At 36.6% G+C, this 16,517-nt stretch overlaps 1 protein-coding gene across 1 annotated transcript in view; it reads right to left on the reverse strand.

Annotated features, from left to right (window-relative positions):
- INPP4B (inositol polyphosphate-4-phosphatase type II B) overlaps positions 1 to 16,517 on the reverse strand; it is a 557,392-nt gene that overhangs the window by 304,262 nt on the left and 236,613 nt on the right. The gene's annotated exons all lie outside the window — the stretch shown is intronic.

A 16,517-nucleotide genomic window follows, 5' to 3' on the forward strand; every position in this document is an offset into this window, starting at 1 on the left:
TTCCTCAAACAGCTCTGCTCTTTGATTATTGCTTTGCTGACTTCAGAGCTCTGTAAAGAACAAAAGGACAAAATGTCAGGATTTGGTGTTTCACTGGGAACTTCTTTTACTAAAACAGCCCTGGCTAACATGTTTAATATGCTTATAATGCTTATTGTTCCACACTTGATGACATATATCACCATCGTAAGATCTGTGGAATATAGCTATTTCTTCTTTGTACTCCAAATTAATCTGCTTCATTCAGCTCACGGAGCTCCACTAGATGACTTCATTTATCTGCTTACATGAGCCAGGCACTATCCTAAGCTACATGAATGAACTCATTTGTTCCTCATAACCACTGGGCAGGCAAAGGTTTGCTCAGGAGGCCTGAGTTAGACAAACCCTGACCATTCCCAAAAAAGGTCTGTGTTCAGGACTGGCCTTGGCCAGCTTCTAGAAGGCAACTTCTGGAACAGTCTGCCTGGTAGAGTATATGCCTGAGGCCGTGGCCTATGCCGTTTCACTTTGACCAGATACATTTATGGTGAACACCTGCTTTTACTCAGGGAAAAGGGAATCTGAAGTCTGAATAGCTGAGGTCAACCATCTGGTGCTGCATGCTTATGTGACCGACCCCTCCTAAAACTACATGACTGACCGACCCCCCAATAAAATTCTAGAGACCAAAGCTGGGCTGAGCTTCTGTGGCTGACCGCACGTCACACACGTTGTCGGAGATTGTTACTGGAAGAACTAAGCACACCCCGTGTAACTCCATGGGGAGGAGACACCTGGAAGTTGGACTTGGTTTCATGAGCTATTTCTCTTTGCTGGTTTTAACCTATATCCTTTCACCGTAATAAACCATGACTGTAAGTATAACAGATTTTCTGAGTCTTGGGAGCCTGAGGGTTCTTGGAGACCCCTAACACAGCCATGCTATGAGGGAAGTACTATTATTATCCACATTTTATAGACAGAGAAATTGGCAAAGGAAGGTGAGGTAGCTCAGTCAGAGTCCCCTGTCTAGTTTCAGAGTCAGTATTTAAGTTTGAACCCAATGATCTAGTTCCACAGTTTGGACCTTTTACCACTGTGCTATACAGTTTATCAAAATATATTATTATATGTCATTCAATAAGTATTAAAAAATGCCACCTGGTTCTTTATCCTATTTTATTATCAGGAATAATAATTTTCAAAATGTAGATTTACTATCGATTACCGAGATTTCATTTCACCTGTCAAAAAGAGAGCAGTAACTCTTGTTGAGTTAAAGTTGTTCTTTAACCACTTTCGTCCAGTGCACATGTGACATAAGATTTTCTTACACACATTCTCATCTATCTCTCCCCATTCTGTTTAATCTAAGAGGATGAAAACTATGTAGTGTCAGCTTTAAATCACACCAGGTCTTATATAATTTGGGGAAAACAAAACACTGTACTATGATTTTTCTTAAGGTTTTAAATTTTTTGAGTCTGATAGATCAAGTTCCTTTTAAAGTAAGTGTTAGAGACAATAGTTTCATAATAGAAGAAAGCATAAAACTAATCACTCAGGTGCTACTAAAGAAAATGCAAACCATCTATTGATTTCTAAACACAGAAGAGAAAAATAACATACCCATTACATATAAAAGCCATAAGTTTGTTATAACAAGCCTTTATTCAGGTAGACATTGCAAAAAATATTTTGGTCTAATTAGTCATTGTCATTAGGTGTTTGAGGTAGTAGCTTTATTCTAATACGTGAACAAAACAGTAATTCATCCTCTTATCATTTTTTTTTAATATGCCCCAACCTAAGGATTATATAGACAATGGATTACCGTGTCTTGTTCTCATCACCCAAACAGACTGTACATCTCTTTGATATTTTGAAGTGCCATTATATCTGCAAAGGTAATAAAATCTACCTTTCAATGTGGCTGTATAAGGTCAATGTAGTCTCATACGGTCCATAGTGTTCAATCAAGTCCTTGAAATAACTTTCAAAATTACAAGTAAAGCATACAGAGGAAGGGCAACACCTTACACGATGATGATGAAATGCATCAAATGTAAAGTAGATAACTGTGCAAGTCCACGATGATACAGAAGGACCAGCTGTGTTAATGTGAGCCTGAGTCTTTCACACTTGCTTTGTCTCCATTATGACATGATCACTTGTCAGCTCTCAACACATAGCAAGAACCAATACTGACCCAAACTCACCAAAGTGTACGGTCACCTTAAATAAATATTCCACAGAGTTAATGCAAACAAAAAGTCTTATTTAACACTTACCATTACCTTCACAATAAATGAGCAACTGGCATATTTGTCTTAATTAGGACATCAATGTTTTCTTTAAGTAGAAAATACAAAATTCTATTTTAAACCACTTCAGAATATTAAACTTAATCGAACATTATTGATTAGGGTGAAAATATAGAATATTAAAAAAAAATTGGAATACACTCTGCTGGACTCCGTCTTATACTGTAGAGGTTGGTGCCTTCTTCAGTTCCTATATCCATTCCCTTGTGGCCCCGAATGGAGCTTTCATCACCCACGTTCTATCTCTCCTTCTATCCCAGAGTCCTGGTCTGATGGGACTATCCCTAAAGTCAAAACTGGCCATTTACCCTTTCCATGTGGCCCATGAAAGAAAGCTGGGCTTGAGATTTCTTATTGTTGGTCCCAGACAGCCTGGGTGATTCTGGGTTAAGACGTCTCATCAGTGAGAGATTTTGGTGTTGTATTATGTCAAAGGCAGGAGCTGTGCTGTGTGGAGATGCTCATGGGTTCTGAAAAACACATGTCCCTTACAAGATTTAGCAGTTAAAGCCTGCTTCACAGATGATATACATATAGTTACTAGAATCTATTATAATTAACTATCTAAAACAAATGTGAAAGTTTTATCCTATCTCCAAAAGCAGCTTGTTAAAATATTGCATTGTTTCCCAATTCCCATCCCTTATTGTAAAGGCAAAGTGGAATTTAGCTGACAGCGAAATTATTCCCAACATGATCTTCATGCCAACAAAAAACTATTAAAATTTGTGAGACTTAATAAAATTTGAGGAAAGTCTCAGGATGCAAGGCAAATTTGTAACAATACTTTTCCCATGTAATAGAAATAAACAGACAGTAAAATTTTCAAGACAAATGAATGTAACTCCCATTAGCATCAATAATAACCGGAATGACTATGGATGTAACAACAAAATCAACAAGCTGCTTATGAATAACTCTGTATAGAAAATTATTAAAAATTATAAGGAGAAATAAGAAAGTATAACACATACATGATTGAAAAAGTATTTACAATATAAATATTACTTCTTCCCAAATTAATTTATATATCCAGAAGAATTCCAATCAAAATTCTAATGGGAGTAATTTTAAAGCCTGTTAAAGCTTTCTAAAATTCATTTGAAGGAGTTGTGGATCATAAAGAAAATTCTGAACATGAATATTAACAAGAGATTTTGCTCGATCTGATGCTAAAATATATTGTGACGCAGTATATAACACAGTGAAGAACTGGCTTAGGAACTGATGTACAGATCAGTGGGAAAATATAGGTACATCAGAAACAACCCATTTTATGCATTCATTCATCAAATACTTCATGTTTGTCATATGCCAAACACTATGCTAGTTATTAAAGGGACAACACAATTCCTGCCCTCAGAACGTATGATGGGAAAAAAATTATAGCTATTTTCATTATGATAGAAATTGATACAAATGGACATAGGACTGTATGGATGCATATTTAAAAAAAACTAAATTTAGTGTATAATAAAATGAGTGCCACAAATTAATTAGAAAGGAATTATTTAATAAATAATGAGATAATTGCCAGCTTTTTGGAAAAAAAAGTCAAATATGGCCCATTAGTCATAGATAAAAATTCCAGAAAAATGTAAAGAAAAATGTAAATTATTATTTATATGTCTTTTTGGATAAGTCAAGTATACTTCTGAAGTTCATAAGTTCTAAAAGAAATTTTTTAAAAACGCCTGGCAGATTGGACAATGTTAAAAAAAAAAAAAAGAAAAGAAAAGAAAAAAAACTTCCCCAAGTTAAAAAAAAAATTTTTAAAGCAAAGCAGATATGAAATTATTTGCAACAAATGCAGTACACCAAAATATATTTTACATAAATACTAAGTACCAAAATATCAAAGGATATTTCACAATAAAGAAACAACTCACAAACATATGGAAAAATGTTCAACCTCATTAGTAATCAAGGAAATAGCCTTTAAAACAATGATCAACAATATTTCACAGAACAGACTGGCAAAGAAGAAAAAACGTTCGTGCTTGATGTCATTTTAATAGTGCCTTCAGTGCCACCTTCCGACAACCCCTGAGAGCTCTAAAAGTATTCCTAACCTGTCCCAGAAACTCCAGGAAGCAGTCTCACCATATGTAATTTACACAAGCTGTGCATTACAGGCACACTGTACTTTAACACCCACTAACCATAATACCCTTTAGGTAAATGACTGTCAAATATTCATCCTGGCATCACAGGTACCGTCCCTAGTACGGAGGAGGAATGCAAGAAATGTACTGAATGTATAGATGGATTAATAGGCTTATTTCTTCATCATTAAAGCAAATAAAAGTGTGATTCTGGCTTCTCAAAAAAATATATTTTCATACCCTTTGATCTAGTAATGCCAATTCTGAGTTGCTATTCTAGGGAAGTAATGCTTAAAATACAAAAAAGTTCTATATACAAAGAATTACTACAATAAGACTTAAAATAGAAAATGTAGAAACAGCCTCAATACAATTGAGAAATGTTTGAAAATATTGTTAAAATAATTTGATGGAATATTACGTCACCATTAAAAAAGAAGAGTTTAAAGTTCAAGTTTAAAAAGGCTTATCCCAAAGTGTTAAATGTAAAAAGCAGGATTTAGAGTTGTATATCTCATACATAACAGGTGTAGTGTAGCAGGTTAGACTAAGTGTAAAATTCCATCTTCACTAATACTTAACTATATCTCCATGAACAAGTTACTTAGCCTCCTTAAGCTTCAGTTTCCTCATTTATAAAATGAAAAGGCAGTAACAATATTATCTATCTCAAAATGCTATTTTTAATTAAAAATCAAATTAGATAATTCAAATAGTATTAACAGTACCTATCACATAATAGGTGTTCACTAACTGCAACTATAGCTTATATGTGAACTATTTAACAAAAACAAAACGTTTGTGTACCAGGTAGTCTAGATGCTAATATATCAATGCCTGGGCAGTAGATTCGTGTGGTGGATTTTTAGCTATTCAGAACCTTTGGAACATTCCACTTGAAAATTTACACATCACCAAGATGGGTGCAAGAAATTTATTTCTCAATCTTCATTACATGCTAAGAGTTTAAATTATCCCTATGTATGGTGAGAATACTAGAGTGCAAGCGTGTGACCTAGGATTTTCAGATAAGATACCATTGTACAAGGCTCCAGTTCAGAAGCCCATGCTTCGCAGAATCCATCTGACAGTCCATTCAGAAAGCCGACATCAGAGGCATTCAGGGCAGAGTCTCTACCATCGGGCCCATGGCAAGCAGTGTGGGTTGTGGGGCTGTGCCAGTGGCGGTAACTGGGGGTTTGTCCTGGAGCTCATGTGTATTTGGTTCATGTTGGAGCTCCTGAGCAGTTGGCCTCCAAGCCTGAGCCTCTGTTCATTAAGACTTTAATGGATTCTATGCACTTTTCCCTTCATCACTTTCTCTCCTTTCTCCATCGCACACACACACACGCATACACACACACACACACACACATACACACACACAGACATACACCCTTATATATGTATATGTGTATGTAATCATAGTTTGTGGCTACATCGGTATAAAACTGGGTATAATAATATTATATAATAAATTGTTTCAACCTAATTCTTTACTTCAGATTTTAAAAGATATTAAAACATTTTCATGGGCCCCTAAAACTTTGTAGGTCATTGGCACTTTGCCTACTGTGCTTGATAGAAAACTTGGCCCTACCTTATGTTTTGAGATAATTTCCTTTTCTCTTTAAACTAGCTAGAGTCTATTTTGTGTCTATTTAATTTTTTAGGAATTCTTGAATTCTTTGAGAAAGCCTGTATTATTAAAGGGAAAATGAAACATTATGAAAAAGGAGAAGAAAATCTGACTGATTAATGTGTCATCAGCAATCAGCAGTTTATGGCATTAAATGAGAAACTTTCCATGCCTGTCTCAGAATTCCAAGCTACTTGAAGGGGACTGCAAAGACTGTAGTGGAAAAAATGTCACCGAGTCCAATTCTCCACCTGCCATTTGAATCACCTACCTCATACCATGACCAAGCTGTCATGGTCAGTGATACTGAGCTTAGTAGGTCATTCCTTTAGGAAGAAAATCAGATGTTCTACCCCTTGATAGCTTTGAGTGCTAGAAAGCTCTTCTTAAACACTAAATCAAAATATCTCCTTCTGAAACATTCTTTTTTTTCCCCAAAATACATTTCCAACATCTGAGTATTCTTTATGCTCCCATTTTAGATACCCAATATCATCAGTGCCTTGGAATCATCACATAGCAGCCCAACTCGAAAGACCTCTACATCGACTCCACACACTAGTCACTTTGATTCTGCATCAGTCCATCATTTCCCTGGGTACCTGTTGCTCCGAAGCAGAGATGTGAATTGCTAAATCAGAGGCACTGTGTCTTACTTCTCTTCAGACCACAAACTCACCCTTTCTTTGACTTTCAACTGAAGAAAACAAAACTGCACTGGGCCATCGCTTTAAAAGAAATTTGGAACCCAATACAAAAAGTAGATGTTAATGTTTTGGAAGGAAAACCCTTCTACTTTGTTTTTCTTGAAGCCAAAATGGAATGGTGAAAACTTTACATGATTGGGAACCTGGAAATACAGATTCTAAGTATTCTGAGTCCTTGTTCTACTACTGAATCCTATGCAGCCTATAAAATCCAGATCCCTCTATCCCATTAGGGATAATGTAAACTTAATATTTGGTGACTTGATTTCCTTTTGTAGGTATCTAGCATTGGTATAGATAAATGTATGCAATGTGCCTTGGACTAATTGAGCCTCATGAAATCTTTAACTATAGGAGAATGGTATGGAGATGGCCAGCTGTCCATCAGAGATCCTGGCTCCTTTCCGAGGTGTAGAATCAACAGCTTTATGAAGAAGTAAAATTAAAATAAAACTGTTGAGCAATGTCATTTCATTTGCATTTAAGTTTTTCCTTTAACCACGAACAAGAGAAGTGTGAAGTAGCATTGAAATCAAAAGCACACCGTCATGAGTTATCCTCCGGATTGCTACCAATCTGCATTTTTTCTGCTCTTGAAAACCAGTGTATCTATGTGTTTCATGCTCATAGATCAGAGTTTCCCTCACCTAAAAAATACAAAGAGATTACACAGACCTAAATGAGTACAAAACCTGTGTGTATATTCACTGAAAGTCCTTTCTCTTGATTCATTTGTTCAAAAAATGTATAAGTTTTGGTAATACTAGGTTTTGTAATAATTAACCATGAAATTTCAGTCACTTAAGTTAATAACCCACTGATTAATAACCCACTGATTTTGACTGAGGGGGCAAGGAAGGAGTTCTGTTTTATGGAGTTGTTCAGAAACCCAGGCTAAGAGAGACTCCACCATCTTGCAGCCAAGTGGTTAGTCAGCCTGAATATAGATGTCCAGCAATGAGATTAGAGGAGAGAGAGAATGAGGATGAATTAAGAGCCCTTTGTGGGATAGGCTTGGAAGTGTCACATGATCCGCCTGGGTGCAAGTGGGCCTGAGCAGGCATAACTCTACACCTCGGAAAGGAGCCAGGATCTCTGATGGACAGCTGGCCATCTCCATACCATTCTCCTATAGTTAAAGATTTCATGAGGCTCAATTAGTCCAAGGCACATTGCATACATTTATCTATATCAATGCTAGATACCTACAAAATGAAGTAGGTAAAATGAATGATTTGATAATAAGAGCTTTGGCAAAACTGTCATCAGAAATAGATAACAACAAAAGGATAATCAGAAGAACATGGTGATTATAAGCTGTAAGCACTTCGGGGAAGACAGACAACAGGAGTCCAGTAAAAATGTAGTTCTGGATGAGATGTATCAGAAATAGCTTCAGGGCAAAAGTCATATCAGAAATGGGAGTTTATAGGGATGTTATTTTCATCATCATATAATACAAGATAAAAATACTCCTCAGGCTGACATTTAGAACTTTTTATGATCTGCCCATTTCCAGTCTTCTTCTTTACTAGTTTTCTACGTGGATTTATCTAGCCATTTCCAAAATGGCTCTTATTTTGTGGCCTCTGCAAATTTCCTCTCCAGAGGCACCTATCATCAGGTTGCTATCTGCTGGAACACCACCAACCCTACAAAGCCTCCTCGTACAGTCACCAGGAAGAATACTGATCCCTCTTGGAATTATCATATTATTTATGTATGGTGGCTTGTTATGTAGAGTTATTTACTGTATGTTGTTACAAGAATCTACTTTTTTGACTCTTTACACTATCATATCTCCTTTTATACAGTAAGAAATTACAATGTTATTGACTGTTATAGTTATTCAATAATTGTTATTAAATAAAACATATTTATACATTAAACTAGTCATTTTTAAACATTTTGCATACCGAAATTCCTTGGGGACTCTAAGCTCCTGATGATTTGATTTCATTAGCTTTGGGAAAAATAGAAGACTAATTCTGCTGAATCTGAGATAAAACTGTTAAACCACATTTCAGACAAAAACACAATGAGCTCAGTGGTTTTAACTACCCGAACATAAGCCAATAGGCATATGATGTAGCACAGGAAAGTTTAAAGAGAATTGGGAACTATTTCTTAAAACGAGTAGTTAAAACTGCTCAAGAAGGGAACATCTATTCTATTTTGTGGTCTAGTGCATAGAAAGTAATGAAAGATGACAGAGTGAACCCCAAAGCCATAATCATCACAATAGCATTACCTTTAGTACCCTCATGAGAGCGAGGAAACAAAAGAAATAGTTAAATATTAGAGAAGAAAACATCTGGCAGCAGTATGTAGGTATTAGTTGAGAAATCATTTTAAACTAAAACAGAGAAAGTCAATAGGCTATAAGAGTTCTAGAGCTTGCTTACCAAATCCCTTACTATAAGCCCAGGAATAATGCATGATGTGGATCGAAACTATAGACATGGCTAATAAAGGGAAACGATATTATTGTAAGAGAAATGTACATACTTTTACTTGTTTAAAGTTCAACCAGCTCTATCAATGTTGAGATAATACAGCTTTGAAATTTTGCTCTTTTAAGTGGTTTCATGTACAAGCAGTAAATAGTACCAGTCAAATGCCATAATCTGTCTGGTACTGTCTGGTAAGTAATCTGTTAAAATCATCTTTCAAAACATGGAAAGACAGGCAGAGTGAGGATGACAGGGAAACCTTCAGAAATAGCCTATAGATCAAGTGTTATCTAGGAATAAAATGTTTTCTCCAAAACAACTTGTAATATTACCTTTCAAGGAATGTCAAAGCAAATAAAAACACATTTTTTTTTCCCAATATATCAAAGGAAAAGAGACAATTGGAGACTCGGCGAACTGATGATTATGGTCCTCCAAAGATAACTCTTAGAATTTAGGGTTCTTAAAAAAAAAAAAACCAGACTAAATCTGACAGGCTGCTTTCTTTGAAAGGAAAGATTGTAAGAGATACTAGATATCGTCCCCTAAAATGGTAAAAGTGCAGAATAAAATAATTATTTTAAAAAAAATCTAACCAGAAAAGTTTGCATTTTTAAGGATTTATTATATTCAAGGCCTGTGCCTAAAAATACTATCTCATTATAATCCTTCTTTAGTTATTTCCACATTAAAGAGGCTGATAGAGGCCCGAAACATCGAAGCCAAAAGCAGGTCAAGAGCTAAGAGGAGACTAGAATGACTTCGAAAGGAGAAGGAATCTAGGAAGCTATCAAGATACACGCTCTTGCAGAGTTCATATTGTGGGCAATGGGAAAACTACACCTTGAAAATCTACATGGCTCTAGAAAGAGATTTCAGAAACTGGGGTTGTAGCTGAGCAATAAATACACAGAGATCGAGGTCAAAATCTCAGAATGTTACTGGGTTAGTTTCAGTGTGGCTCCATAAAAACAGATGACAGGAGGCTGGTGTCCCATTTCCCCGAGGCAGCTGATCCAGCCCCCATGAGCCACTGCTCTCCCAAATCTGCATTTAGAGACATCCCGTTAGCAGCACGAAATCAGCCGTGGTGGTAGTATTTACACCTGGGAAATGGGTGAATGCGAAGAAGCAGGACTTTATGTTTTGTTTCGTTTTATTTGTTTTCTAAAGAGCCAGTTTGCCAGCACACCACTGCCCTAAGGGAACATGTCACAGCATTGTGAACTATGACCCCCAAAGAAGGAATAATCTAGAGGAGACATACAAAAGAAGATCCAAGGAGGATCATGACAGAGCTCATCGGGGTTCGGGTGACATTTGTCTAATCAGATGACAAAACACCTCTGTGATAATGTTATCCCATTCAGGGAGGTGAAGGTAAATAAAATCCCTCTGACTATTAGTTGCTTTTAGTATATCCAGAAATGGATGACTTTATATCTCTCACTGTAGAAGTCCCTCTAATAAAAAATTCAGAAGAGTGTGCTGGAAAACCAAACGCCAGAACCAAACTCAAAAAGAAAGATGCTCAGATGCAGCAAACCGTACCTGTGCTACTTGAAACAGAGAACAAAAGGGGCCCATTTTGGAAGTATTTACACCATTTAATCTTCACCTGAGCCTTCCTCCAAAGTGTGAGGGAACAGCAGGGAATGGCCACGAGAGGAAGATCATTCTCCTTTAGAAAACGTGAAGAAGAAGAAGAAAAAACTTCTGCTGTCCCTGAAGAGATAAAAGGTACTTACGGCCTGAAAAAAATGTGAAGTGGGGGACCAGAAAAACGTCGTCAGGCAGAACATACAGTCTTTGCTAGACAGACTATTACCAGCACTAAGGAACCCACCTCTGCCAAAGCTTCTGAAGGGACCCCATCCCCAGCTGAGACTAAACAGAATGAGAAACCGAGGGGAGGGAAATTCGGAAGTTTCATTTCTTTGGGTTTATCTTTATATATAACTTCTCCTTTGTCGGTGGTTGTATAACATTAAAAAAAATATTTACGTATTAGCAGAACATCTTGAAGTAGCCATATATTATAACTGTGTAACTTCTGATGAAACATATTGCACATGTGGCTAGGCATAATTTGGGATGAAAAGTCAAAAACTGGGTGGATGATTTTTGGTTTGGGGTACAGCAAGGTTCATCCTAACCTAGTTCAATGCCTTCCAGAGTAGTGTTGCCTGATAGATAGTCCTGTGATGAGGCAAATGTGTTCTAATCTGTTCTATACTAGAGTGTGTGCACTAGATGCAGCTGGCTGGGGGCAGCACTTGAAACGTGCCTAGTGTTACTGAGGAACTGAATTTTTATTTGATTTTAATTTGAACTTAAATAGCCATATGTGGCTAATGGCTATTGCATTGATTTAGCTCTGGTGAGCCTTAGGGTTTTTGTTAAAGCTGAATGTGTTAAGGGCACAAAAAGAACATGGTTGAGGTGGGAGGTTTCCATCCCTCAGGGCTCACTTCTAAGAGAATCCTACTAGAGTATCATTCCTGTCTTCCCCCACCCTCCTCACACACTTGAGCGTCTCACTCTGTTTTAAATTAGAAGAAACTGTGCATCCTTTTCTGCATCCTATCTTGAGGTAAGCCTCTAACAGTGTTCTCTGTCTTATGCAGACTACTGCACTTGTCCAGCTTTATCCAACTGGGTGGCTGAGTTTAATTCCATAGTGAAATACTGGAAGTTCAATCTGTCATTTTATGTCATACCATCCAATCAAGATTTTCATCAGTAATGAAGCTGTTATTTGGAGCTCCATGTGTCTGATTTCTGTGCTTACCAATCAGTTCCTTCCAAAACATGGAGGGAAAAGGAAAATAATTTATTGACCCCTTGCCACTGCTTCCTCAGAACTTCAATACTCAATATTTCTGATCATTTAATGGCTTCAAGAGTCAAAGGTAGAATTTGTCTTTGTGGTGAACTCTGTTCTGAGACATGAATGATACTGTTAGGCATATATATGCACTGTGTGTGTGTTAGTTTGTGTGAAGGCAGCTGTGAGCTAGAGGAGTCAATCACATGGAGGTGCTTTGTACTAAGATCAAAGCCTTTCCTGACCTTTTTGAGGAAAAAGGTCCAATCCTGCATTATTTGCTTTCATAGCATCTATTACTTCTCCTTGTGATGTATCATATCTTAATTTGTGCTATTCATCAATGAATAATGTACAATTTCCCCTATAATGGAAACTCACTAGCTTCATTAGGGAAGAGACTATGTGCATCTTTGATCATCATTCTACTTCCAGCATTGGAATAGTGACTAGCACATGGATGATATGCTCAACAAATAAATAATGCAATATTTTATTTAATTACATCAAAGATTATCTTTGGTATGAGCAGAGATTATGACGTAAATTTAATTTTTGGCTTCTTTTATGCATTGTCTCCAGAAACAAAGGTCCTGTAAAAAAAGAACTGTTATTCAGAGGAGTGCAATAGTCTCCAGGAATACAAAACTAATCATGGCCATAATGGTAGGAACCAATAATAACACCTGAACTCATGTTATGCTTCTGCTTCCATCCACAGGTTAATATCAAGGGTCTCACAATAGTTAGCTGAGTAATACAAAGTACATAATCACAGTGCTCAGCCTGCAAAGAGCAATTTCTGTTTGTTGAGCATCATTATGTTCAGATACTGTGCTGAACATCCTAGAAAAGATGATAGAGTCAGGATAGAATGTTGTGTGGTCCAGTTTTTTCTTTACCCCTTTGCCAGAATACCTCCTTCTCATGGCATTGTTTAGGTTCATGAGCAAAGATCAATGAGAACTCTCAGTGAAGTGGATATTACTAATAGACTTAAGAAATGGTGGCATCTGATATTTACTTTTAGGGTTTCATTTTTGCATCATAGTTTTGCTGAGCTGTTAGTCAAGTTTGCAAACTTGAAATCTTGTGCTTTATGGACTAATGTAGAGTGTATATTTTGAGTCAAACTGGAAAGCAAGGAGCTAAGACAGGATTAATGCAGCTATATAATTATGGGCAGCGGGAAAGACACCAGGTCTAGAGTGACGAGCAACAACCAGAATATTTCTATGGAATTCATGAATGCTCACTAAAGAGTCTCAGAAATTCTTGGGGAGAGACCTAGATTTCTTGCCATTGTATCGAATCAGGACTCAAGATTATTGCTACTTGGATATTAAAGGAAAATGAAATACTGAAAAGGTGACCTACCTAAAGAATCCAGGGCTCCAAATTAATTAGAAAGGGCTGGGATGGGGTCTGAAAATTAACTTTAGACTGTTGCTCGGGAACATAGATCTCAGTGAAGGAACAGTTGATAAGAACTAGAGAATGAGAGGCTTACTACAAAAATACCAGAAAATGTTTCCTATCCTAGAACATCATGAATAGTTCTTATCACTGTAACTTAAGAAGAGTATTTAAAACTTGAGAAGATCCAGAAAACAGCACCATTATGAGTGAAGCGTAAAGGCTGCCATATGTAGTCAGATTAACATGGAAAACTTCATGAACTTGGACACAGAAGCCGAGGAACAGCGTCAGTGTAAACACGAACAACTTCGAGATCGATATGACTTAACACACGTAATATGAATTTGTTCGACAAGTTTCACAGTGCGAAGGCAAAGGAACTGCTTTAAGGAAATAAGATTACCAGCATTAACGCTAAATAGAAAGACATTCTGAAAATACACATGTCTGGCAAAACTGTGTCAAATGTATTGAAAACTGAGTCATAGACAGTTATTAAAGGGCACATTGGATATGGCCTGTCTTTAGGGTTGAAAGCCACAACAACCAATAACCATAACTTAAGACATCCAATTACAATCAAACATAAGAATTAGAAGGGTATGAGCATATCACCAATTAAATTCCAGAATATTTGGCAGGGGGTGGGGAGAGGAAGAAGCAATTTAAACAATAGCTAGTATCTAATTTTCTGAAAGAAAACATCTGTAAATTAAGGAATTCTTCAGGATAAAAAGGATCTCTTTATTCAGATATCATGACAACAATTGCAATTAGGGGTCTTGTGTTTAAGTTTTGATTAATAATGCTCTCTATTTTTAAAACGTCTGTACAAGCAAGAGGGAACTGAAGTTATCAGAATGTTAATTTGTCATTTAGAGTGCTAAAGCCGTGATATCTGACTACTCGTCAGAGCATCCTTGCTCTGTATGGGATTTCTGGAGATTAGTCAGCTCCTTTCTGTGGAATGGAAATAGCTTTCAGAGGAGACATGCACAGATACATTTTTTAACCTGACACTAAGGGAGATATAAAGTTACTTTGATAGAGGAGACTTTGATCTTAGGCGGAAAAGCTGAGATAAAAGAACAAAGAATCAGAATCCAGGCATAGCCTCAATCTTCATTTAAATGTTTTTATGAACACCTCACGGGAGTGGGAATTTTCTCATTTAAAAAAAAAAAAAAAAACTATGTTTAAGTTTTAGATGGATATAGTCTATCTCTGGACTACAAAAAAAAAACAGTAAATGATACTCATTCAAAGACTGTTTTATGTTCTATGAAAACATCGTATAGATCAATATTCCTTTGTCAGTTGAAAAGGAAAATAATTTATTTTTTATAACATAGTTCAGAGACAGTATCTCATTTGATCTTCAGGATAATAATAGAGCGTATAAGAGCAGGTATCATGGTTTCTATTTAACAAAAGTAAAAACTCAACCTCTAAGATCTAGTAAATGTATCAATAGCTGCCTATTTTAATGTCCACTGCATGAAATGGTTTAATTAGGAACTCGGCTAGGTTAAGAAATTGGGATTTGAATGAATCCATTTAATTTTAAACCCATGCTCTTAACCCACTATATTTTAAATTTATTGTCCAAAGTAACAAGCTTTTATTACTAGAACTAACAAACTCTCAAACTCGTGTTCTCCTCATTATACAAATCGCCTCCCGTATTTGTCCATGACTAAACAGCAGTGCGAATAAGGCTAGACATTCACCAAACCCTTTGCCCCTTGCTCTGTGCACGCACCTAGACACACAGGAATTCCAAGCTTTCCTTGTAATTAGGTGCAGCCGCATGAGTGACATGCAGATAGAGGCCTTGTGCACTTATCCCAGACCCGGTCTGTAACATCCTCCTTTACTATCATCCGTGCCCTCCTTCCCTCCCCACTAGCTGAATGAGGAAGACACCGAGTCCAGAGCTGCCCGAGGGAGGATCCTGGCTCCCTCTATGACACATAGAAGGCCGTTTCACACTCCCGCCAGCAAAGTCGGAGAATTCCAGTTGCTTCACATTCTCGCAAACATTTGGTGGTGTTAGTCTTATTCGTAGTAGAGATTTAGTTCAGGTGTAGTGACAATCGTGGCTTTAATTTGCCTTTTCCTGATGATTTGTAATTTTACGCATTTTCCATATGTTTCTCACCTATTTGTTACCTGTTCATGTGAGACTATCTGTTCCAATATTTTTCTCATTTTTAATTGGGAAGCTTATCATTTTCTTATTGTGCGATAGCAGTGTTTATATTCTGGATACACTTTTATCAAATATATTTTTACTGAAACACATTTTATTGGAATGATTTCTCCTCTTCCGCGGCTTGCCATTTTGTTTTCCTAAGGGTATCTTTCAAAGAGAAGTTTTACATATTTATAAACTCCAGGTACCAATTTTTCTTTTAATGATTTGTGCTTTTTTAAAAATCATATATTAGATATCATTTCCTGCACAGGTTCATGATAACAGTCTACTTTGTTTGTTTTTAGAAGGTTTATATTTTAGCTCTTTGGAATTCAGCCCTTGCAAACTGGAATGCAGTTCATCTAATGAGTAAGAGCTGCTGTTCATTTTATTACATGGATTTATTCAGTCCAAGAAACATTTATTGCGAAGAATTTCCTCAGTGATCGCCTTGGTGCCTATATCAAAAATCAACTGACCATTAAATGCAGGTCTATTTCTGAACACTATTTTCATCCATTGACCTGTTTGTCTTTGCTTATGCCACTACTGACCTGTCTGCATTAGAATAGCATTGCTGTAACTTCTGTGCATTTCCACATAATTTTAGTGTTAGCTTCTCAATTTCAACACCCTCCCCCCTTACAAATAAAGTCTGCTGGGATTTTGATTGGGATTGCATTAAATTTATAGATCAATTTTGGGAGAACAGACATCTTAATAAAATTGAGTTACTGAACCCATACAGATGGATGAAAGATCTTTAAATTCTCTAAGCAAAATTTTATCATTTTCATTGTTGAAGTCTTGCACATATTTTATTAAATCTCCTGGAGTATTTTCTATTTGGAGATGCTTTAATAA

Source organism: Pteropus alecto, unplaced genomic scaffold, assembly GCF_000325575.1.
Source record: "Pteropus alecto unplaced genomic scaffold, ASM32557v1 scaffold50, whole genome shotgun sequence".
In the NCBI taxonomy this organism is placed as follows: domain Eukaryota; kingdom Metazoa; phylum Chordata; class Mammalia; order Chiroptera; family Pteropodidae; genus Pteropus; species Pteropus alecto.